Source organism: Schistocerca nitens, chromosome 5 (assembly GCF_023898315.1).
Source record: "Schistocerca nitens isolate TAMUIC-IGC-003100 chromosome 5, iqSchNite1.1, whole genome shotgun sequence".
Classification (NCBI taxonomy): domain Eukaryota; kingdom Metazoa; phylum Arthropoda; class Insecta; order Orthoptera; family Acrididae; genus Schistocerca; species Schistocerca nitens.
Genome location: NC_064618.1, coordinates 127,302,673 through 127,326,954, shown reverse-complemented (window position 1 = coordinate 127,326,954; position 24,282 = coordinate 127,302,673). Strand labels below are relative to the sequence as shown.

Genomic DNA, 24,282 nt, shown 5'->3' with positions numbered 1-24,282 from the left:
ATTACTTTTTATTAAATCACGATCGCACATTTTCATAAAATGTCCACCTAACTGGTTTCGGCGTACCATTACCATCCACAGGTGTTGGCGTGAATATTCACAAGAAGTTTCTCAAAAACTGAAGAAAATATTTGTGTGTACCTGATCGTAGACTGTGATGAATACGATTTTACCAAAATACGTGTACATTTTACCAGCTATTCTGGCGGTCGGTCAGAGCATCTCAAAGAATGTGGAAGAACTAGCTGGAGCGTCATATCGCATTAACTCGAGAATTCTTGTTGTCAGAGGAATTCTTGTTGCCATGGCAGCCTGTTAAACTCCTAGTCTCTATTTGGAGTTCTTCGAAACGACGCCAATGTTCAGGACTTGATAGAGCTTTTTGGTCCATAGAAATAGGTCGTTTCGAACATTGTGAAACAAATTTAATTTGAAACCAGCAACCAGCTGCAAATTTGTGTTACAGATTTCTTTAAACATACATGGTAATGATTTCGATCTCACAAAAAAGTCTCGTTAGATTTTTACAGGCCTGTCTGATGAAGACGTGTAGTCCGTTAGTAGCTGTACGGCAGATACATTGTAGAGCTATTAAAACTTAGTAATTAGCCACTGTGGGGCTATTAAAACTTAAATTAATTAGCCACTTTAGCTGTGTCGTTTATGTATCAGTAACGTGTAGCACGCTCCTGAATGACGAAATCGTAGTATATGAACATCACAGAGTTGTATAACTATTCCATCCGTGTGTACTGGTATCACTTCTGTATATAGTACAAAAGAGCGATTTTCACCCATGACGATTTCGTCATCCAGGAACACATTCTACGTAGATGTTACGTCAACATCTCATAAGAAGCATAAAACTAACTGTGTTAGGTTGTATCAGACAAGTGCATAATAAAACGCCAGTAAAAGAATTTTCCACATTCGAAGCCACTCAAGCTGCCCTTTTAACTAAAGATTTCAAACGTTTCTAGATTGTTCTTTTTATCGTAAAATTTACTTTACATATCTATACAACCGAATTTCTCTACAAGTTTTGTTATGATAAATTAACATTTCCGATGGGTTTCCAAGAACTGATACCTACGTGGGTCCGTGTCAGATCAGAAAGCAAAGATCAAAGTTTCAATCCGCACTCGATCACAATTATTCTCCTGTCATTGTCTTTCAGTTCTGGGAATGATTTGTGTATGTCAATTATAAGATGCACCTTTGTTAGAGCCCAGGTTAAATTTTGCGTCACATAGGAGAAACGTACGTTGGCGTCAATGTGTTATTGTTTTCAGTTACAGGATACATTTGGAAAATGTCATCATCATCATTTAAGACTGATTATGCCGTTCAGCGTTCAGTCTGGAGCATAGTCCCCCTTATATAATTACTCCATGATCCCCTATTCAGTGCTAACATCGGTGCCTCTTCTGATGCTAAGCCTATTACTTCAAAATCATTCTTAACCGAATCCAGGTACCTTCTCCTTGGTTTACCCCGACTCCTCCTACCCTCTACTGCTGAACCCATGAGTCTCTTGGGTAACCTTGCTTCTCCCATGCGTGTAACATGACCCCACCATCTAAGCCTGTTCGCCCTGACTGATACATCTATATTCAGTCCCAGTTTTTCTTTGATTTCCTCATTGTGGACACCCTCCTGCCATTGTTCCCATCTACTAGTACCTGCAATCAACCTAGCTACTTTCATATCCGTAACCTCAACCTTATTGATAAGGTAACCTGAATCCACCCAGCTTTCGCTCCCATACAACAAAGTTGGTCGAAAGATTGAACGGTGTACAGGTAACTTAGTCTTGGTACTGACTTCCTTCTTGCAGAAGAGAGTAGATCGTAGCTGAGCGCTCACTGCATTAGCTTTGCTACACCTCGCTTACTGGAAAATGTATAAAATAATATATGCATATAAATATCAGAAAATATATAAAGTAATATATATATAGGCATGTATATGTGACAAGCTGCAACTGAAAACGGTTATGTCTCTGGCGGTAAAGAAGCGTCCTTTAATTTAATGTAATGTTATGCCACTTTGGTTGAAGAGGGTCGCTTGACTGAAACAGGTCGTCGGTTTGTCTGCGAAGGAACACACTTTACAGCAGCTTTTGGTGGTACCGCGACACCATTCTTTAAATATATTGAAGCTGTGCAGCATCGCTTAGAGGACATATTTTTAAAATAAGTTTATGAATACGCAACATAAAAGCAGAAGAAGCAGCAGAATGGGAAATATTAAATTTAAACAAATTGCGACATCGTCGCGAAAAAACACACAGTGACCCGTGTATGTAATAAGTTTCCTTTAATTTACGTCTATGGTCACAATCTTTTTTGTTTAACAGACTACCGGTTTCGGTCTTTAATGACCATCATCAGATCTGCAGCAAAAATGGGAAAAATATAAATACACTCGCAAACTGTATACAGCTTAAGAACAATGCATAGAGCATATTGAAAAGTAGTACTGACAAAATTTACATTTGTGCGCTTTAAATATGAAGAGGCATACCTGTTTCATAAAAACAAAGTCCTAATGTAGTGCAGCCATAATGGCATCGTCAAATGTTAAATGCGGAATCAGCACCAGCATCGTCAAATACGTATCAGTAACATCACATGCACGAGGCATGTTGTCAGAAGCACTACTGTTTAAAACAAGCTGCCGTACAGTAGCCACAAGATGTTTGTGTTGTAAGTTGACCAGATGTCGCTAATGTCGGCATACACTAGTTTTCAATAATTAATTGAAACAGCGAAAATAAAAGGGGGATACAATAGTTAAAGTCTGTAATAAGCTTATAACGTATAAAAGGCATTACAGTAATAAAAAGCAATACAATGAAGAACACGACAAAACTAATATTGTTAAAGAGAGGAAGAGATAAAGAACAGTAGTTGACATGTGCTCTAGTGCCAATATTCTAGATAATGACATAAATATTAAACACCGTTGATAGTGCACCGGGTAATATTAAACAACCATAAAACAAATTGCTAAAGGAGCCACATGTGAAAGAAAACATAGTGCTGCAAATATTCGATGAAACAGGTATGCCTCTTCATATTTAAAGCGCACAAATGTAAATTTTGTCAGTACTACTTCTCAATATACTCTATGTACTGTTCTTAAGCTGTATACAGTTTGTGAGTGTATTTATATTTTTCCCATTTTTGCTGCAGATCTGATGATGGTCATTAAAGACCGAAACCGGTAATCTGTTAAACGAAAAAGATTGTGACCATAGACGTAAATTAAAGGAAAATTAAATTTAAAATCATTCCAAGGTAGACAGAGTAAGAGAGCAAGTTTGAAAATTGTCTGAAGAAAAGAAATAAAAAGACACGGAGAGAAGATGAACAAATATTGCAGGAAAAGAAAAGAAGGAATGATAGAGAATCGAAATCGTCACGTGGCGCCTAGGTGTCTGAGGAGGGAGTCATAAAAAAGTAGAGGTTTTCGTAGTGATTGGTGTCGGTACAGTGTGATGTTGGTAAGGAAGGTGAGCTGGCGCTGCTGCTGTTACTCCCCTACCCCTGGCCACGCGACATCCTGACAGAGCGGCCCCTGCCTGTCCTGCTACCGGCTGCCGGCTGCGTGCCTCAGCGGGCTGCAAGCGGCACTTCCGGCAATTAGGGACCGCCTTCCGGCGCTGCACACCTCTGCACCCCTCCCAGCTACCGCTGGCCCACTTACGGCCGCGCTGCACTCCGCTTACCACCACCTCCTGTTTATTTCCAACCGTCTCAGTGTCATCATTCCTTCGGCACGAATGTTTCGACTATAAAGGACGGTGTCATGAGGGATGAATACAAATAAAACAGTTATTCAGTCACTAATTCTATTTTCCTTCTGTATCTTCACCTTTGACTATCATCTTAAGCCACGTTTCATTCCGTGCTCAGTCCTCCCACCATAGTGCTATTCTGTTGAAAACCCTCAGAGCTAAGGCTGCATCATAACGTAAACAACATTCTTCTCGTCAAAAAAATGGTGCAAATGGCTCTGAGCACTATGGGACTCAACTGCTGTGGTCATTAGTCCCCTAGAACTTAGAACTACTTAAACCTAACTAACCTAAGGACGTCACACACATCCATGCCCGAGGCAGGATTCGAACCTGCGACCGTAGCAGTCGCACGGTTCCGGACTGCGCGCCTAGAACCGCGAGACCACCGCGGCCGGCCAGTTAAGTCACATAAGATTTCACACACATGTTTAATAGTTTCTGTTTCTACATATGACCTGCATCCTGGAAGCAACAACGGGCCGTGTTTACAGTTATTATTGTTGTTACCGTGGTACATTAATAAAATTGTTTCCTTATTTTAGAAAAGATATCTGTACAGTCCCGAGACCCATTACTAGTTAACTACTTAAAAAGAATAAAACTATGGAAAATCCAGAATGGAATAATGACAATATTATGACAAGGATTGATTGCTACTCACCAAGCTGAGATGTTGAGTCTCTCACAGGCGCGACAAAAAGGCTGTTAAACGCATAAGCTTTCGTCCACAAGTCCTCGTTCCAAAATAAACACACACACACACACACATATATATATTCAAGCAAACGCGGCCGTGCACACCTCTGCACCCCTCGTAAGCAATCAGTTCCTTCACGAATCAGAACTTTCGTTCGAGACACTTTATCAATACATGTTCTGGTGTTCTTATTTCTCCACAAGCGCATCTGTCGTTGCTTCTTATATTGAATCTATGGAGATAATTTAGACAAGATCCGTGTCCCATCAGCATGTGGATCAACCCCCATCAAAGGAATTAGGTGACTCAAATTCGCATGGTCCCTAGGGTCTGATGGAATATCATGGACTCTTCTTCCTGATTAGTGACATTATTCATTGCCCCACATTCTCATCTGATGACTTAGTATAGGCATGGGCCATTGTAAGAACAATTAGCGGGCTGGTCTGTGGTTGCGCGACGGTTTGCGGATCAGCATTACGGGATTAGCTTTTTCCGAGTTGCAGTACAGCACTCGTGGCTGCGGCATCGCGTTCGCGAAGTGGGGCCAAGGCAGTTCCAGATAAGTTTTATAGTCTGACGATAATTTATGGATTTGTTGTTTTACCTTGACGATGTCCACTATGGAAAGACGGTAGTTACGGTTATTCTGAAGAAGGTTGGGTTATCCCGAGACTGAAACCTAGGTAAATTCTAGGCAAACGGTGCTACTGAGGCTGTTAATTATTAAAATTAAAATTAATATTTACAAAGTTGCTGACAGGGCCGCGAAATGTTGAAGATATTTAAATTTGCTTTTTCACTCCCCACACTCCTTGCAGTTAGTGATAAGTCAATAAAGTTCGTTTACGACGTAAACATCTTGTAAACTCGGCTAGCCTACGAGCCACAGTTAGCGTTATTCGGTATTTTTATTAGCTCTGCATTTCAATGTAATGGTGCTCATTACCATAATTTGCATACACTGTACTTCCAAGAACAGCATTGCCTTACACCAGTGAAGTCTTAGAGTTTGTCTGCTGCTGGTCTGTCATTCGCAGAATCCTTCAGATTAGTTCTGCTCCTTATTTGTTTAGCTTACAATTAATATTTGCCGGACGGAGTGGCCATGCGGTTCTAGACGCGACAGTCTGGAACCGAGCGACCGCTACGGTCGCATGTTCGAATCCGGCCTCGGGCATAGATGTGTGTGATGTCCTTAGGTTAGTTAGGTTTAAGTAGTTCTAGGCGACTGATGACCTCAGAAGTTAAGTCGCATAGTGCTCAGAGCCATTTGAACCATTTGAACCAATTAATATTTTGGAAATGACGCCCTTAGTTTGATATTCACTGTCTGCAGGCAAAGGCTGTCATTCGGGCTCAGCGAAATGACGTTACGTTGCATCTAATGTGAACACACCTGCAATGGACTGTGACATTGCCATCTGTCTATTGTGAATGTTCTTTAAGACAAATGCCGGGATGGTACCTTTGAAAGGTCGTGGCCGATTTCCTCGCATATCCTTTCCCAATCCCAGCTCGTGGTCCCTCACTAACGACCCCGTCGTCGACGTGCCGCAAATCGCCGAGCTTCCTTCCTCGCCCGCCGACTGTCCGGCTCGCCCGCCGTGCGCAGTTGGGCGGCCAGATGTAAACAAACGGGGCGTTCAACGGCGCAGGGGCGGGAGCGAGCAGCACTGGCCGGCGCGGCGCGCGCTGCCTCCTGTTCCCCCCCTGCTCCGGCGTATTTACCTGAGCCGCCCGAGGCGCTGGCGCACCTTGAGTGGCCCGCCCGGTGTCCGGTCTTACCTGCGCCGGCAGTCTGCGCCGAGCTCACGGCCGGGGCATGCGAGCGGCGGCTGTGTGCGTGCGGGCGGTGCGTGCTGCGTATGCGTCTGCGTCAGGACACGCGCCACGTGCGACAAAGGAACTGCAGACCGTCCGATACTAGCCACTCCGTGCTGTTGTGGAGCCATCCAACATAAAAACATACCGTAACACTCGTGTTTGTGTGAGAGGTTCGCCTCAAACGTTTCGTGTGAAAGTGACTTGACTGTAGCGGTGGAGTACTTTCCTCGAAGCGAGCCAGCTGTTTACCGCTTTTATCAGTCCCAGACGGTACGCTCGCTTCAGAAATACACATTACTGCCCCCTACACCTTTCAGGACGAACTCCCCAACCTCTCTGTGGAACTGTACTGATCTTCAAACGTGGCCAATGTTGCTGGCGTCGCAGTAGCCGCGCCGGCGCTCAGGTAAGCAAACAGCAGGCGGAATTCCGCCACTGCTGCTCGCCAGCCGACGGCCGGGAACAACGCTTTCGCTGATCCCCCCCACCTTTTCTGTCGCTCTGTTTTGTTCTGATTGCGTCACGTAGACAAGCGCAGCTCCTATGCACTTTCAGTATTCAACAGTATTTCTTGTTCATATTGCAGTTCAAGATATTTCTCTTGCTCCAGACTACATCGGACTATTTTGATTTCACACAGTGTACCCCAGCCTAATGCGTATTATTGGGATCATATAATAAAAAAGATGTATTAATGCCGTTAATTGTTCGTCAGACAAAGGTGCAAGAGTTGTAAGGCTAATGGGAAGTACTGGGCTGAGGAGGCAGAACACTGCTCACCTCTTAAACGAAGCTGCAGGTTGCCTGCTCGGAAGAGAACTGCCGCACCGAGTTTTGCTTACACTTCGAATTTTGCACTTTTCTTAGGAGCAGAGAATTTTAACACACACACACACACACGCCCGATGTTATAACGTGACTCATCATGCCTGATTTCTTTCAAAACCGTTCAAACGGCTCTGAGCACTATGGGACGTAACATCTGAGGTCATCACTCCCCTGGAACTTAGCGCTACTTAAACCTAACGACTTCACATACATCCCTGCCCAAGGCAGGATTCGAACCTTCGACCGTAGCGGTCGCGCTGTAATTTCTTTACAAAATCGTAACAGCACTAGTTTAATAGCTGATCACCTTCCAGTCAAACAATAATTTAAATAGAAGATGCATCTGTAGTAATTAAACTAATTTAGTACGATCAGACGAAATAATATACGAGGGTCTTCTCGTTTCATTAAGAAAATCTGCAGTATGCGTTCCAGAAGAAATGTTGTAGTTTATCGTGCATTATTTCCCTTAAATGCATACTCGATAAGGCCTGCTCATTTCTCTAAAATTCCCCACAAAGTATACGCATGGTGATTGTCCGTCAGACACTCGGTATAAACATTTATCTTATCTGGCACACACAAATGCCTGTCACTGTCCTGCTTCTCAGAAAATACCCTTGAAATAATATTTTCAAAATACGATACCGGTACCGTATCTGCTTCCTCCCCTCCCCCCCCCCCCCCGCCCCTCTTCTTTCATGACTCGGTGATGTTACACCTTCATCAGCGGATTTCCTTCAATTTTCCAGTCAGGCAATAAGTATATATTAGTCGAGAACACAGTTAAGTTGGAACTGTCATGGCCGGCCGTTGTGGCCGAGCGGGTCTAGGCGCTTCAGTCTGGAACCACGCGACCGCTACGGTCGCAGGTTCGAATCCTGCCTTTCAGATGTGTGTGTGATGTCCTTATGTTAGTTAAGTTTAATTAGTTCTAAGTCTAGGGGACTGATGACCTCAGATAATAAGTGCCATAGTGCTCAGAGCCATTTGAACCATTTTGGAACTGTCATGATAATAAAAAAAAGCGTTTATCAAAAATACTTATCGTAACAGTACATGTCGTCGTTGATGTCGAAATCAGTTTCCTGCATTACTGCTGTACTGAAATATCAGCTGTACTACAACAGACGGCGATATAGAAAAAAAAAAGATGTAAAGCAAATAGAAAACGGTGTAAAACCACGGAAACGTGCATAGGTGAAGAAAAAGAACGAAAAGTTGTTTTGCTCGAGGTAGAATCTTTAAAAAACGTACATATCGTTAAAACAAACGCGGACAGAAATCGTGAGATTTCATAAAGAAAAATCACCTCACACAAACACAGCGAAGTCTTGCCCCGGAGGCAGCGTAACATTATTGTTTTATAATACGACAAAAGGAAGAAGTACATGTGGTTTCCACATACAAGGATCAGTTGGAACTGGAAGAAGTGAAGGCAGTGTTGGTGTTGCCTGCGCCTGGCACGGTTCCCGCCGCGCCGCGCTGCCAGCCTGCACTACACTACACTACACTACACTACACGCCTGCTCTGCCCGCGCGGAAGCCGCTACCCACCGCGTCGCCTCCTCTGCCCTCCCACTGTGTCATACCCACCTCGGCGCTGGCATGTGCCGCATAAACATGTTTATCGCTACAGCTACTGTGAACAAATACGACCCGTCAGTCAAAAATATTTTTTTTCTTTAACCAGAACACCTTTCGCGGTCTTCGCTTCAACTTCAGGAGACACAATCAGGTGCAGCCCTACCTTCTCTCGATTCTGTTCACTAAAATGAGTTTTGCACCTTCATATACACTCCCGCAATCCAGTGTACAGCGCGTATTAGAGGCTAGTAAGTAAAATTATTATTCACCGCCTGTCCTATCCCATTCGTGTACGGAGTGAAAGGAAGAATTACGAGATGTACGTCTCCGTGCGCGTTGTAGAACCTTATCCGGACAGAGCCATGTTTATGGGGTCTGTAGATTTAGAAAAGGCCTTTTATAATGTTGGCTGAATACATCTGTTTGTAATCGGTGACAAATAAAGGGGCACAAGCTTATCAACAACTTGTACAGAAACTGGTCTGCTGTTATGACGGCTGAAGGAGATGTAATATGAGAAGTAGTTCGGAGACCAGTCCCGACTATCTATGTCGTGTGCTCAGTACATTTTATATCGAATCGCTGTATTAGCGTAAGACACTTAAACGTTGCATCAGGTTCCATAAGTTTTTCAAAATGGTTCAAATGGCTCCGAGCACTATGGGTCATAACATCTGATGTCGTCCCCTAGAACTTAGAACTACTTAAACCTAACTAACCTAAGGACATTACACACATCCATGCCCGAGGCAGGATTCGAACCTGCAACCGTAGCAGTCGCGCTGTTCCGGACTGAAGTGCCTAAAATCTCTCCGCCACAGCCGGCTCCTTAAGTTAAACACTTATTGAAATCGGATACCACACACTTCCTTTTGTTGCGAGCATTGGTTTCTCTATTTATCCACAGTGCAAAACAGCTGTCGGCACCCAAACAGTACGGCATTGCTGCTTGTTACTAACTGAAAAATCGTTGATATGTACTGAGAATATCAGCGATTAAGTTGAGCTACCCTCGGCTTATGGTGAGACTACTTTCGATTCTGTTGCATATTCGCTGTGAAATATACCCTGTTGCATACTGTGCAGACCAAGCTTTTCTGAGGGTTAATTCTTAACCCTAGATTACCACACCCTCGTCAAATTTACTGTTGCAGTTAGTACTAATTTGCGGTTCCCGCCAATCTGGTATTGTCAATACAGCGTGTAAAATAGGACATTTTGTACGTGATAGTAAAATGGAGACCTCACAACTGTAATTAACCAGTGCATAATCTACCAATTATAACATCCTTTGAAAAAAAATGTGCCGAAATTTAAGATGGTTTAGTAACAATGTAAAATTTTCCACCCTTTAGTGTTCTAGGGCTAATAAGGGCCATAATGTACAGTTATCTTGTGTCTATCAGAGAAAACTTACTTCGGCCACTTAAACGTGTTAGATTGTTAGAAGGTGCTCGTATAACCGTATCTTGGTTATCGGTCAACCATATAGTGGTATTAAACAACTTTCAGAAGTATTACACTGAATCTGCATGTTCAGCTGCATCTACGATACACAAGATATTATGTTTGTCTCAAGGGAGTAGTGTTTTCTATGAGCGTTTCTTGAAACCACGCTGGTTCGTTGAAGAGCTTCTTCTCCAGGAATGTCATGCTGTTTGAGATTGCAGTACAGTCTACAACCCACATTGTAGCTAGGAATGGCACTGTGAATTCATCAGTTATTTTACTTCAATAAACAGTGACGTAGATCGATGGTATGACTACAAGAATACGATTTCCGAGTAGCCAACATAACTGTATTATCATGGGAACCACGTTAAAATTTACATCAGTATGAGCGAACGGGGAATCGGACCCAAACACCACTACAGTGTTTGTTTTTATTTACTTCCTTAATCATTATAAACTTTAGGGGTACGGTGGATATAGAGGGGATGCGCTGTACAGAGTGTTTTAAGAAAATGTCGTGCGGTACTGTGTACAGTGTATTCACTATCTGACCACATAAAAATTATTCTCAGCATAATTAAGTTTGACTGTCGACTGATCACAACGTGTAGTTTTCCGGTAAGAAGGTCGTTGCGATCTAACTGAATGACAAAAAATCTCAAAATTAATCAAAGTATGTTCATAATGAAAACTTCATTAATACCAAAGACATTAACTACTAAGTTTATTGTCAGAATATGTCCCTGCAGCGAAGAAAAACGATTCTCGGCGAACAAGAATTCTAAATTATTATTATTTTTATTTATGTCACAAATCATAATTTAGCTGAGAGACAGTTAAGAATTTCAGTCATTATTCGAATATGTGTAATGCCGGCTGCTCTCAGCAAAGGCCCCTTCGTCAGTGCTTGTTTAATGTCGGAGGTCGGACCTGCGGCGGAATGCAGTTGGTTACAAGGCTGCGCTAACGGCACCACCATGTTCTTGATGGGAGGAAATGCTTCTAGCCAACATAAATACCCGGCTAGCTGGTGCACTTACGGCTTTGCTCTGTGTAGTCCAGGGTGTTAAGAGATCAGAGAGAGAGAGAGAGTATACAGTTTGCATGCGTCGTGCAACACACAATAAAAGAAAAGCATATAATCTGACGAGGCAGCAGCATTGTACATTTTTACTTAGACATTCGTGTTGACTGCATTGTTATGTAGGTACGGAATGTTTATCTCAAGTAAATAAAACGGCAGATAGAAACAGCTGATACTGAGTATACCAGAAACGACAGTTTATTGTATACATACTTCGTTTTGCAGAATACTGTAGGAATTAGTTCTTCCAACTTACATAAAAACTCGGCACACAATTATTCGTAGAATCGCCGAACAAATCACCATAAGGCTACTGCTGTTCAAGCTGTAGAGTTACACTTTACCCCGTATTTCTTTCTCCATAGAATTTCACACTTAAGATTGTTGAACATTTTGACGCTCTAAACGATGATACCGCTGACCGCACTAAACCCCTGCTTCAGTAAAGCTGTTCCCTAATGCTATTCTGATCGCAACTGCTTAAGTTTTTAGGAAATTAGGCTGATCTGACTGAGGCTGCAAGTGCTACATCACACTATTGCCATTAATGATAACTGCACATCAGAGACCATTGTTACCCGGATTAAGCATACCTTAGCAACGGAATAGATGCCGAATCATGTGCGGAACAGTTAAGATCAACAATAGTGAACCAAGAAGCCAGCTTTTTATCTGATTGTTTCTTCGGGTCCATGTAGTAACTGTCTCAGAAACGATTACCGTCATCGATCAGCGCTATGTTTTGTATCACAGCATTTTTAGCATCCACGATCTGGTTACATCAGCATGCAGCACATTCGTGTACAAATACGTACAGGTTCCCAGACCATTAAGATTTATTCTCTCCTCTTCTCCGCCACTACAGCCGTGTATTATTGCGCTGGACAGGTCTGGTCTGAACTACGCTTCTGTTACAAAGTGCACGCTTAAAGTCCTCCCTCCTGTGGGCCTACACCTGAGGCATACTACCATGCTATAAAGGTCTTCGATTAAAAAAAAGAAAAGGTATGACAGACTGCTACTTTCTTTGGCATCTTTTTGCAAAGATGTGCATACGTATTAACACTAAACAAAGCTTAGATGTTCCTACGAATAGATTATGTTACTCATGTACACCAAGATACATAATTTTGGCAGTATTGTTCAGATAAATTTACGTGGTGAAAGAAAATTATTTTCTTACAGTTTTCCCACCTGCCGTTCTGTGTAAAATTTGGAAGCATGTACGAAAGTTAACTGCCTCTTAATAATAGGGTTTGATATGTAAGTAGTGTGGACAAGACGCTATGTAGCAGCAGGTAACTACCACTTTTTCCACGTTTTTATGTCCTGGACCCTTGCCCCCCCCCCCCCCGCCCCTCCCCCTCCCAAATAACTTACAGAGAAACTTAATTCTAAATGGCAGGAGGGACAAATCAGTGCAGCTGTCTATTGAAATAGCAAAAAAAAGTTTCACGGCCCATTTAGAATTGTTGTTGAAAATTTAAATAAATCTGTTCAGTGTAAAATGATCAGTAGAATATATAATTTTCCAGTGAAACGGGTGAAAAAAACATCAAATGTCATTAACCTAACGGCTACTCTGGTCGGTGTTCCGTCACGTTACTGAGTATGCAGCATCCAAAATAATTGACAGCACGTTTAAGACTAAGTATACGTATAAAAGGAAAGTAGTGTAAAGAAAAGTTGAAAGCTATTAGTCGTTAACGGTTGCAAATTTAAGGAAAGGGCTTAATGGCTCCCAATACCCATCCAAAGAAGACTTGGAGACCCGCAGGATGAGAAACAGCAATGTTAGACAATTTTTTAAAAAATTTGACTTTCTTTCTATACGATTTCCTTCTGCAACGATTAAATTTCCTGAGCGAATATTTTTCTCTGGAAACACGCGTCCTAGTGTCAGTAGCGACAGGAATCAGGGTAATTAATGTGGATGAATTAACTGAGCCTTTTCTTCTCTTTCCCCTCGGCTCACTTGCAATTTGAGGCCGCCAGAGAGCCCTGGTGTAACGCCACAGGTTGGTGGCGCGGGGGCTGCGCCAGGTTGTTTTCGCTACCTGCGACGGCCCGGCCGCTGTCCCAACCGCGCATTGAAGTCTCCGGCGCGCACGCGCCGCTTCGTTCGGTTCTTTGTCCGGCGCTCAGCTGGTGGCTCGTGGTTGGTCGCTTGTGCGACCCACGCGCAGCGCCGCTCGGTCGACAAACACAGCCGCCTGCCTGCGCGCCACTCTACATGCTTTCGACATCACTCGCTACAAGACCCGAACAGCAGTTTCTTCTCGTCACGCGAGATTATATTACGGCAGATAACTCAGGGAGCTTGCCTTGTGAACCATTACATACATATGCGCGACTTGAAGCACTGTTTACCCTAGACTTCGCAGCAAATGTCATGCAGTACTTTACTCTGCACCAGCTGTTTTGAGTTTGGAAATTTTCAGAAACTACAACCTTTTTAACGAATTCACGTACTCCAAAGGCGAAGTAGCGCCAAAATTATGTCCGATATGCTCATTGCGAAATTGTACACGAAACGCCAATAATTTTTCCGCTAAAACTTTCCACTAACGGTAATCCAATCTCATTTTGTTTTTCGTCTTATTCTCTGAGTAATAATATGCAGAACTGTGACAACTTGCGCATTTGAAAGTAAATCACTTCGTGCTTTTCTTATTGTGTAAGTATAATTAGCGTGTATTGTCTGTAAAACATTCATGGTTATTTTACAACTGGGTGGCAGCCGACTAAATGATTGGCACGTATTGCTCTTACTCTAGATAGAAACCCTGCAAGAAATCGCTTTTTTGCTATGATTTCCATTTTATAAGGGCAACAGAATCGCCAAAGGTGTTCCCTGGGTCGATTCATTTGTTAACCAACAGCGTCAATGAAAATCTCGGACGAGAATCAACGGTTGAGTTTGCCTTTAAACATCAATAGAGTGCACGTTGAACTTAAAGGACACCGACTATTCAAAACACTAATAAATTTTCCACGATTTAATGCTCGAACATATCGGGAAGTCGTGCAGTGTTAAGATTTTGACAGCTGTTTCCGACGAATTTCCATGGTGGAAATTTTCAGGGGGTTTTAGCGTTGCCCGAAGGGCATCGAAAACGTGACTGCAAAAACCTGACAGTCTTCGTACGACTTAATCATTTGATCGCCACTCTTGTCTATAATGCTACAAGTTACTCAGATTATTTGTGTGAATAAGAAGCTGATGCATTTGTCTGTTCAAACGTTACTTCTACTAGTTTCTTGCCTCAACAGGCACGAACCGCAAGGAATAATTTTCCCAACAGACTACAGCAACCCAAGAGAAAATAGAAAATGCGCTTTATTTTCTTTCTGCCGTCGCTGTTGTATTATCTCAAAACGACCGGTTTCGGGCAGTGACATACATCTTCAGAATTGTTAAAAGACAAAAATATTTGCTATGTTTGGTTCTAATACTGTCCTTACAGTATTAAAGAACTACATTTTTTATGTTAATGGTACAAACGATGTACTAAGTATTTCTTTTAGTTATGGAGTTACCAGCCTTAACGGAAACACTATCAGTTTTACTGTCATATAATAAAGGCAAACTCATATACTGTCGATTTATACTAAAATTTAAAAGAAATTTGACGAGCGTAAAAATCCCGTACGCAAATTAATTGTGTCTGCATGTTCTAACGGATTTAGAAATACTATATAAATAAACAAAAAACATTACACACTATTTATGAGACTGATAAATTTTATTATATGGAAACGATTAAAAGTGGTTTTAATATGAGCCGCTGAGAGCAAAGTGGTGTAACTGAACTTTTTCCCACTTCTGAGAAATGAAAGGTTTTGCCTTTCGTTGAATGTAAATTCAAGCTTTACAATAATTCGTGCTTCACTTGATGAAATGTAAAATAAAGTGTTTTAATTACGTTTACTGCGGACATTTTAATTATTTGTATCTTAAGTTCCTTTTTTATAGTCCCTAGAAGTTGGAGTACCACTTTCCCTCCCAAAAATTTACTCATAATGAAAGGCATAAATCCAGGGCTCTACCACCATTATTATAAACGGTTTCGGTGAAGCTGAATACCTGAGGAGTACGCTACCTTTTAATCTCCATAACTGCAATTTATTTATAAAACATAAACATAATGTGATACAGTAAATGTGAGTCTGCACTTATTGTTCCTATCATGCAATTTTCTCTCACAAATTGGGTTAAAATAATTGCATTATTGTTATTAGTTCCTAGAATACTACCTACTGGGTCTGTCTAAAAGTTCCGCAGTGCGTTCATCTACGGAATATAAATAAATTGTTGTTTCTAAATGTCGAAATTTCTTAAAATGTTCCTCTTGTCATGCTGATATTTCAAGACGCTTTATAATGGAGCATGTCTGTTTACTTGAGTTCACCGTCCACATCATCTTCCTCTGTCAAAAGATCAACATGTCCAGGTCCAAGATTCCTGAGCCAAATTAGCAGTTTTCAGTTGGTTGTGAAGAAAGCGTGGTGCACCGGAGGGATGTACGGGAGAAGTGGCATCATGTCTTTCCTTTTTACCTCGGTGACAGGTCGCACAGCATTGTTGAGAGGGATGAGTTTTATGGTTTATGTATTTTATGTGAGACATCAATGCTTCATTCGTGTAGACTTTAACCTTGACTTTGACATGGTGTGATAACTTCCCTTATAAAGACAATGTCTGCTTTAATAGCATCTGGATCTAAAGAAAGAAAACAGTGCTGATACTTAGTAGCACTGTCAGAGGACGTGGCCTTCACTGTTCCGGTGAACGCACTTCACTATGTCTAAGAGGAAAGTGCATTCGGAGCTCTCAAGTAGCTCTGGTGGGAGTTGTTATTGTACCACCTCTCCAGAACAGATTTCTGTGCATTGTGAGTAAACTGAGTGGTACAGCTCAGAAACTACCTTCTTCATGAAGTCATCGTAGAGCGAGCCGAGTAAATGCCAGGCTGAAAGCAGCGCCACGCTGAGGTTTCTTCCACCTTGTGAAACTGGACGTTTCCAGTGACCAACGGCCGCCGCAGCAGACGTGTGGTAAAGCGTCCCACCTATCCGCACAGGATGTGCTGATAAATGCTAAAATATGTCTTTAAACACTTCATAATAATTACTGTCTGCAACATCGCTTCGTTCGTTCAACAGCCAATGGGCGCGAATTTCATATTCTTCTAGCATATTCAAATAAAACCAATTTAGGGCTCTGTGCAGTATTGCAGTCTATTCTCCTGTTTTACGAAGTTAATGTCTGCTCCTTTTTATGCGCGTCACAAACGTCGTCCTATTATTGTGCCCATAATGTTTTTTATATAGGATTTTAAAGTTTCGGGCAGTTTGCCTTGATAGTATTTATTACATACTGCACATTTGATTTTATACACCCCCCCAGATTTATTCATATCGCTTCTTTTTGCCCTGCTGGGTTTATGCTTTAGTCTGTGGGCTATTTGCCCTTCATTCCTACATGTTACAACTAAATTGTCTATAATATTTTAAACGAAGCATTAGAACACGACTGTTATTTATTTTTAAGTTCAAAATGGTTCAATTGGCTCTGAGCACTGTGGGACTTTCTGAGGTCATCAGTCCCTTAGAACTACTTAAACCTAACTAACCTAAGGACATGACACACAGCCATGCCCGAGGCACGATTCGAACCTGCGACCGAAGCGGTCGCGCGGTTCGAGACTGAAGCGCCTAGAACCGCTCGGCCACCCGGGCCGGCTAGTTTTAAGTTTTCGTGTAATGTAAATTCATGCTTTAGATAATTCGTGATTCATTTGATGAAACGTACACACAGTTTAGTTATTTGCACCTTAAATTCCTTTTCTATAGTCCCTAAAAGTGGGAGTACCACTTTTCCTCTCAGACACTATCAGATTACGGTCATTTTAGATAATAAAAGAACGATATACTGACGGAAAACAAGTGTTATTTTGTAGAAATAAGAATCGCGGAATACTTCCTATAGCTGGCTACAACCACTTTTGATATATAACGGAAACTATCTGAGGACGACGTCGAAATGCTTTACAGCTTTTCCGGTCGCATCCGATGTGATTTCGCCACTTCATATGCGGAAGACATGAGCCCGATCTACTTGTAGCGCGCTTATGAGGGAAGTCGTCTCTTACGTCACGTAATTACACGACACTGGCGTATAATTTAAGCGCAAAGTTGTAAGCGCCCACATAAGAGAGAAGTGGTCCTTCCTCCCACCTGCCGTTCCGCGCGGCCCGCCGGCTGCCAAATTACCGATGTTCCGCGGCCGCCGGCCGACGAATCGCGCGCAGCCTTCACGGTCCGGCTCCGATGAGCGCCCTGTCGGCGGGACATCAAACCGTGCAGAGGCGGAGGAAAAAAAAAAGGAAACATTCGCGCTAAGAAAAGCCGCTCGCTGACAGGTGCGCTGCTGCTGCCTTTCTCTCGCCCCCACGTAAAAATGTTTCGCTGTCTGCACCCCTCCTGACGACGCAAATCCCGGACACGTCGACGAGCGGGATGGTGATGTCAGAAGACCATTATGGACGCGTACTTTAGCAATGCTCAAAACCGCTCTGACGACCCAGTGGCATTTGTGCAGGGAAAATACAAAGTAACCAATTAAGTCTTGTTTAGGTATGGCCAGTTGGTGTCGGCAGCATTACATTACTCAGCTTGCCTGCCAACCTAACCACTATTTTCTTAGAGTTCCTCGTCAGTGAGCGTCACAGGTTTGACTAAATGCCGCAATGGGTGAATATTTCGAAAAAGAAAGGAGACAGCGAAATAATTAGACAAGAGGTAGGACTCAGCCGTCGTCTGTTGCCTAAATGGGTACAGTAACGTACCAGAGGAACGTGTCTAAAAGGTCAGTGACAATTCAGAATTGGTCATATGACGGAGTCCATCTGTCGTTTTGTTTCTGTTTGGCTGCATAACGTCTACAAATGTATTTAGAAGTCTCATCATCTTCGTAGTTCAAAAATGGTTCAAATGGCTCTGAGCACTATGGGACTTAACATCTATGTTCATCAGTCCCCTAGAACTTATAACTACTTAAACCTAACTAACCTAAGGACATCACACACATCCATGCCCGAGGCAGGATTCGAACCTGCGACCGCAGCAGCAACGCGGTTCCGGACTGAAGTGCCTAGAACCGGCATCTTTGTAGTGCTAGAGAACATCCTGGATATTCATCACTGTTGTTTGCTCCGCATCATCTTTCGCGTTTATTCGATCTTACACTGGAGTAGTGTGTTCAGTGTTGGTACAATATGTACATACACGTAAAGAGTATATTATAATACGTACTTAAACGCCGCGCGGGATTAGCCGAGCGGTCTCAGGCGCTGCACTCGTGGACTGTGCGGCTGGTCCCGGCGGAGGTTCGAGTCCTCCCTCGGGCATGGGTGTGTGTGTGTGTTTGTCCTTAGGATAATTTAGGTTAAGTAGTATGTAAGCTTCGGGACTGATGACCTTAGCAGTTAAGTCCCATAAGATTTCACACACATTTGAACATTTCTGAATGAAGCGGCATTGATAATTTTAACGAACTAACCAAACTTCAACCGAGGTAATTTAAAGAAACGACGGAAATCAGGATGAGCGGAGAGAAAATTGATGCCTTCCCCTCCCCCAACCTGCTTCCTCATAATGCCAGATTATTGTTTTAACCACCTCGTCACTTTCAGCTACTTTTCCGGAAAAGAAACAACGTCTTAATACCTTGCAGTGGTGTAGATCAAATAATTTTCAAATGGTGATGCTGTGCACGGCGTAATCACGCATTGTTGCCACACTCACCTGACATGTATTGCTGGGTCCCCGAAATCTGAAGAGCAAGCCGTCTTCAAGGCAGACATCAAGGTATCGAATCTCAGCCGCATATTAAGATAAACAGATTTGGAAACGGATTTTGTTTTGAGCAAACAATTTTCTACCTTTTCCACCCGTACATATTCCAGTGATGATTGACCATCATCAGTATATTTCCTTTATTTTTTCTTAAAATTACTTGCCGTTGTTCGTGTAGTTCTGTCGTCTGCAGTACAGCTTACATTTGGTATAGTTTGTCATATCAGCTGCAATGCAGAATACGAACAGCTACATGAACAACATTAGGTGCTATTAAGAAAAAATAGAGGGTACATACTGTTGTTGTGGTCTTGTCCTGCTTTGATGCAGCTCTCCATGCTACTCTATCCTGTGCAAGCTTCTTCATCTCCCAGTACCTACTGCAGCCTACATGCTTCTGAATGTGCTTGTGTATTCATCTATTGGTCTCCCTCTACGATTTTTACCCTCCACGCTGCCCTTCAGTACTAAATTAGTGATCCTTTGATGCCTCAAAACATGCCCTACCAACCGATCCCTTCTTCTAGTCAAGTTGTGCCACAAACTTCTCTTCTCTCCAATCCTATTCAACACCTCCTCATTAGTTATGTGATCTACCGATTTAATCTTCAGCATTCTTCTGAAGCGCCACATTTAGAAAGCTTCTATTCTCTTCTTGTCCAAACTATTTAACGTCCATGTTTCACTTCCATACATGGCTACACTCCATACAAATACTTTCAGAAACGACTTCCTGACACTTAAATCTATACTCGATGTTAACAAATTTCTCTTCTTCAGAAACGATTTCCTTGCCATTGCCAGTCTACATTTTATATCCTCTCTACTTCGACCATCATCAGTTATTTTGTCCCCCAAATAACAAAACTCCTGTAGTACTTTAAGTGTCGCATTTCCTAATCTAATTCCCTCAGCATCACCCGAGTTAACTCGACTACATTCCATTATCCTCGTTTTGCTTTTGTTGATGTTCGTCTTATATCCACCTTTCAAGATACTGTCCATTCCGTTCAACTGCTCTTCCAAGTCCTTTGCTGTCTCTGACAGAATTACAATGTCATCAGCGAACCTGAAAGTTTTCATTTCTTCTCCATGGATTTTAATGCCTACTCCGAATTTTTCTGTTGCTTCCTTCACTGCTTGCTCAATATAAAGATTGAATAACATCTTTGAGAGGCTACAACCCTGTCTCACTCGATTCCCAACCACTGCTTTCCTTTCATATCCCTCGACTCTTGTAACTGCCATCTGCTTTCTGTAAAAATTGTAAATAGCCTTTCGCTCCCTGTATTTTACCCCTGCCACCTTCAGAATTTGAAAGAGAGTATTCCAGTCAACATTGTCAAAAGCTTTCTCTAAGTCTACAAATGCTAGAAACGTAGTTTTGCCTTTTCTTAATCTAGCTTCTAAGCTAAGTCGTAGGGTCAGTTTTTCCTGATGATAGTGAAACATCACCTCGAAAACAATACTGGGAATTACGATTGGTAGCTCGATCTGGCAATCGGCTGCAGCACGTCCACTAACTACCACCGTCAATGTCACGTACCCTCATTTTCTGAGCCGCTGCATGGAATGAAACAAAACTGACTTTAAAGTGACTCTTCATTACTGTTCATTCGTTGCAGGAGAAAGCCAAATGTAGGGACAAATCCGGTGCTTTTCGAGTGGAAAGGGCCGTTTGTTGACACTACATTTAACTGCCGTAAAAAAAGAAAAATCACTCTATGCACAATCGTCGCAGCAGAGTGGACAGCAAAATACGAGACGCCCTTTGTGGAACTGGGTGAGGTTGTCCGTGTGTTGCTACTAGGACGACTACGTTAAGGAATTTTGGCGACTCTAGCGAGGCAGGAAGGAGCTGGCTCGCAGGCGCAGGTGCCGCGTCCAACGGCGAATCCACTCTCCTAGTGTACCGTAACCTCGTTTCCCGCCGCAGCGCGCCGCGCGCGCCCTGGCAGTGACGTCACACGCCGTTCCTTTCTTCGCCCACGGAGCAGCAGCGAACGGGCGCTTCGCCTCTACATCTGCTCCTCTGCTGCCAGATGCCTGCAGCTCGCGATAAGCCACACAGGCCTCTGTGCTCTGTTATCTCTGTCGCACACTACCTCCGCTGTGCATGTCAGTATTTGGAAAGTCTAATTTTGTAGCAACTTTATCAGTTATGGATAGGTAAAACTGCGCGCCTGTTTCTGGGATACGCGATGCACCAGTGACAGCAATTAGCCACTAATTATTTTCCATTTTATTCTGACGCACTCGCCGATGCCTCGACTTGACTGCCGCGCGGATTAGCCGAGCGGTCTTGGGCGCTGCGGTCACGGACTGTGCGGCTGGTCCCGGCGGAGGTTCGAGTCCTCCCTTGGGCATGGGTGTGTGTTTGTCCTTAGGATAATTTAGATTAAGTAGTGTGTAACCATAGAGACTGATGACCTTAGCAGTTAAGCCCCATAGGATTTGACACACATTTTTTTCGACTTGACCGTTTATTTCAGTTCTATGTAAATTATAAACGAACGTTAACAGCACAGATCAATTTTGAAATTAGATTATGTGATACTGAAGTTACAGCCTTCCAACTAAGAGTTGCCATGTATTAGGTACATTTTATCGATCTGTGCATGTATGTGGCGTAGTTCCATGACTAGGATGTTTTCGTACATCCTCATTTCGAACGTACATGTTGCACGCACACACACACACACACACACACACACACACACACACACACACACACACACACACACACACGCACGCACACATACACACGAAAGCTGGATACTGCTTGACAGGTTGCAGTTACTTGACGAAAACTGCCAGCAAATACATAATTTTAAAAATGCTATTTACTCTAAAACTGACATGGTGAGGCCGTGGCTGTGTACAATTAATGTAGGTTAATTCTTACAAAGAAGAAAACAGCAACCAGCCACTATTAATACTGCTATTTATTTAAGTAAATAACACCGTTACCGGTTTCGAACTGGCAAGTTCATCATCAGACGGCTGTTCACATGATTTTCAAGATACACTTTACATTATCGTCCGTTTTCGGTTTTTATTACTCCACTGAGGCGAAGTATTTTTGGTGTGTTGTTGCCCTACGGTAGAAATTAAAGTTAGAAGCGCCCTATGTGAAAATAACTAACCTCCAAACGATGAAATACAGCGTAAACCATAACCATAACCATTTAACCTCACATATTTATTTACGCTGTATTTCATCGTTTGGAGGTTAGTTATTTTCAGATAGGGCGCTTCTAACACTATTTTCTACCGTAGGGCAACAACACACCGAAAATACTTCGCCACAGTGGAATAATAAAAATCGAAAAGGGACGATAATGTGAAGTGTATCTTGAAAATCATGTGAATAGCCGTCTGATGATGAACTTGCCAGTTCGAAACCGGTAACGGTGTTATTTACTTAAATAAATAGCAGTATTAATAGTGGCTGGTTGCTGTTTTCTTCTTTGTAAGAATTAACCTACATTAATTTTAAAAATCCTTCACAGTTGATGGTGCGAAAAGAAATGGTTTCCTACAGGAAACTAGCGACACCTGTTGTGAGTTTGTTTGTTTGTTGTCAGTACTGCTGCACCTGTTCAAAGTATCACTCTGTATTACGATTACCGCCGTATCCGTTGTAAGACTATGTTATGTTAATACGTCGGTGAGGTTTTTCTTCGATAAGCACTCCAGAGCAGGTTTGCTTTAAAAATGAACGGCTACGTTCGAAACTAGTCACCATTATAAAATACACACAACTGTGACAGAAGTTCTGAATAGGTAATTATCAAATCTTAAGTTGCCGATTCTTTACCAACAAAATGTTGGAACTGTATACATGTAGAAAATCTTATTTTAACTAAATTTTAGACAATGTGTCAGTGTTACTGATATCAGAGACGAAGCAGAAGTCTCGAACGTTTCCAGTCATTCGCAGAAGAAATCTTTCGTTCGTTCCATGCGTGTAATTCATAGTTGTTTTATTCTAAGGTGATTTTTAACATTAGCCGTATCTGTCAAAAGAACTAAGTAATTTGACTGTAAATATATCTGCGAAACATTTTGTAATCATTGCATGAACCGAATGTGACATGAAAAAATGATGTGTGAATTAATTTCCTTATGTTTTAGTGAATACGTCTCTTAAATGTACCAATAAAAGGAAGAAAATACTTGGAAGAACTCCCTGTCATGTAATCCTTGCGGGCAATATTCAGACTATAGGAATATTTTGCCATTATACCTTTATTTATTTATTTATTCAGCGCTCTCATCCGCGCTGAAGATCTTGCTCATCTTTGATATGTGCTTCTTGAATGTTGACAACATCAATGTTAAGTTTTTGATCTAAATGAAAGCTGGAAGCACATATGGGCAACAAATCATTGGGAACAAGAGCCCGGCCGGCCGCTGGTGGACGAGCGGTTCTGGCGCTACAGTCTGGAACCGCGCGACCGCTACGGTCGCAGGTTCGAATCCTGCCTCGGGCGTGGATGTGTGTGATGTCCTTAGGTTAGTTAGGTTTAATTAGTTCTAAGTTCTAGGCGACTGATGACTTCAGAAGTTAAGTCGCATAGTGCTCAGAGCCATTTGAACCTTGATCCCACAAAGAAGCCGAAAGGTTTTGACCTACCGAGGAAACTCTGGTGCCGCCTCAACAGGTTAAGGACTGGACATGCTTGTTGTAGTTACTTCAGCTACAAATGCAGCTGGATCAGTTCACCAATGTGTGAATGTAATCAAGAAGAGCAGACAATTGAACATTTAGTCCAACGCTGTCCACTTCATTCATACTCTGGAATTCCCGATGACTTGTTCACTCTCACACCCAGCTTAATTAACTCGTTGAAAAACACGGACTTTAAGGTTTAATCTTGTCTTATATCGTATGTATATTGTATAAAATCATTTACCTTATATCAACTGTATATTGTATAAAATCACCATACGATTAAATAAATAAAGCGCTCTCATAACGTGCGCAGATATTATTATTTGCGGCGGAGGAGGCGGCCTTGATTTAAATCAGAACTCAGCATAGATTTGGTCGTGCTTTGAACAAGTTTGAAAGCTGGTGCGAAATCTGTCAGGATGAAATCAGCGTTTATCATTGTACCACAGTAGTCTTACAGGATG

The 24,282-nt window shown here is 42.4% G+C and overlaps 1 long non-coding RNA gene across 1 annotated transcript in view; it reads left to right on the top strand.

The window, feature by feature from the left end:
- Positions 1-6,314: 6,314 nt before the first annotated feature.
- Positions 6,315-24,282, top strand: part of LOC126260866 (uncharacterized) — a 180,714-nt gene continuing 162,746 nt past the window's right edge. The window contains exon 1 of the long non-coding RNA XR_007546652.1: positions 6,315-6,735. This is a non-coding gene — a long non-coding RNA (uncharacterized LOC126260866). The remainder of the gene's footprint in view (positions 6,736-24,282) is intronic.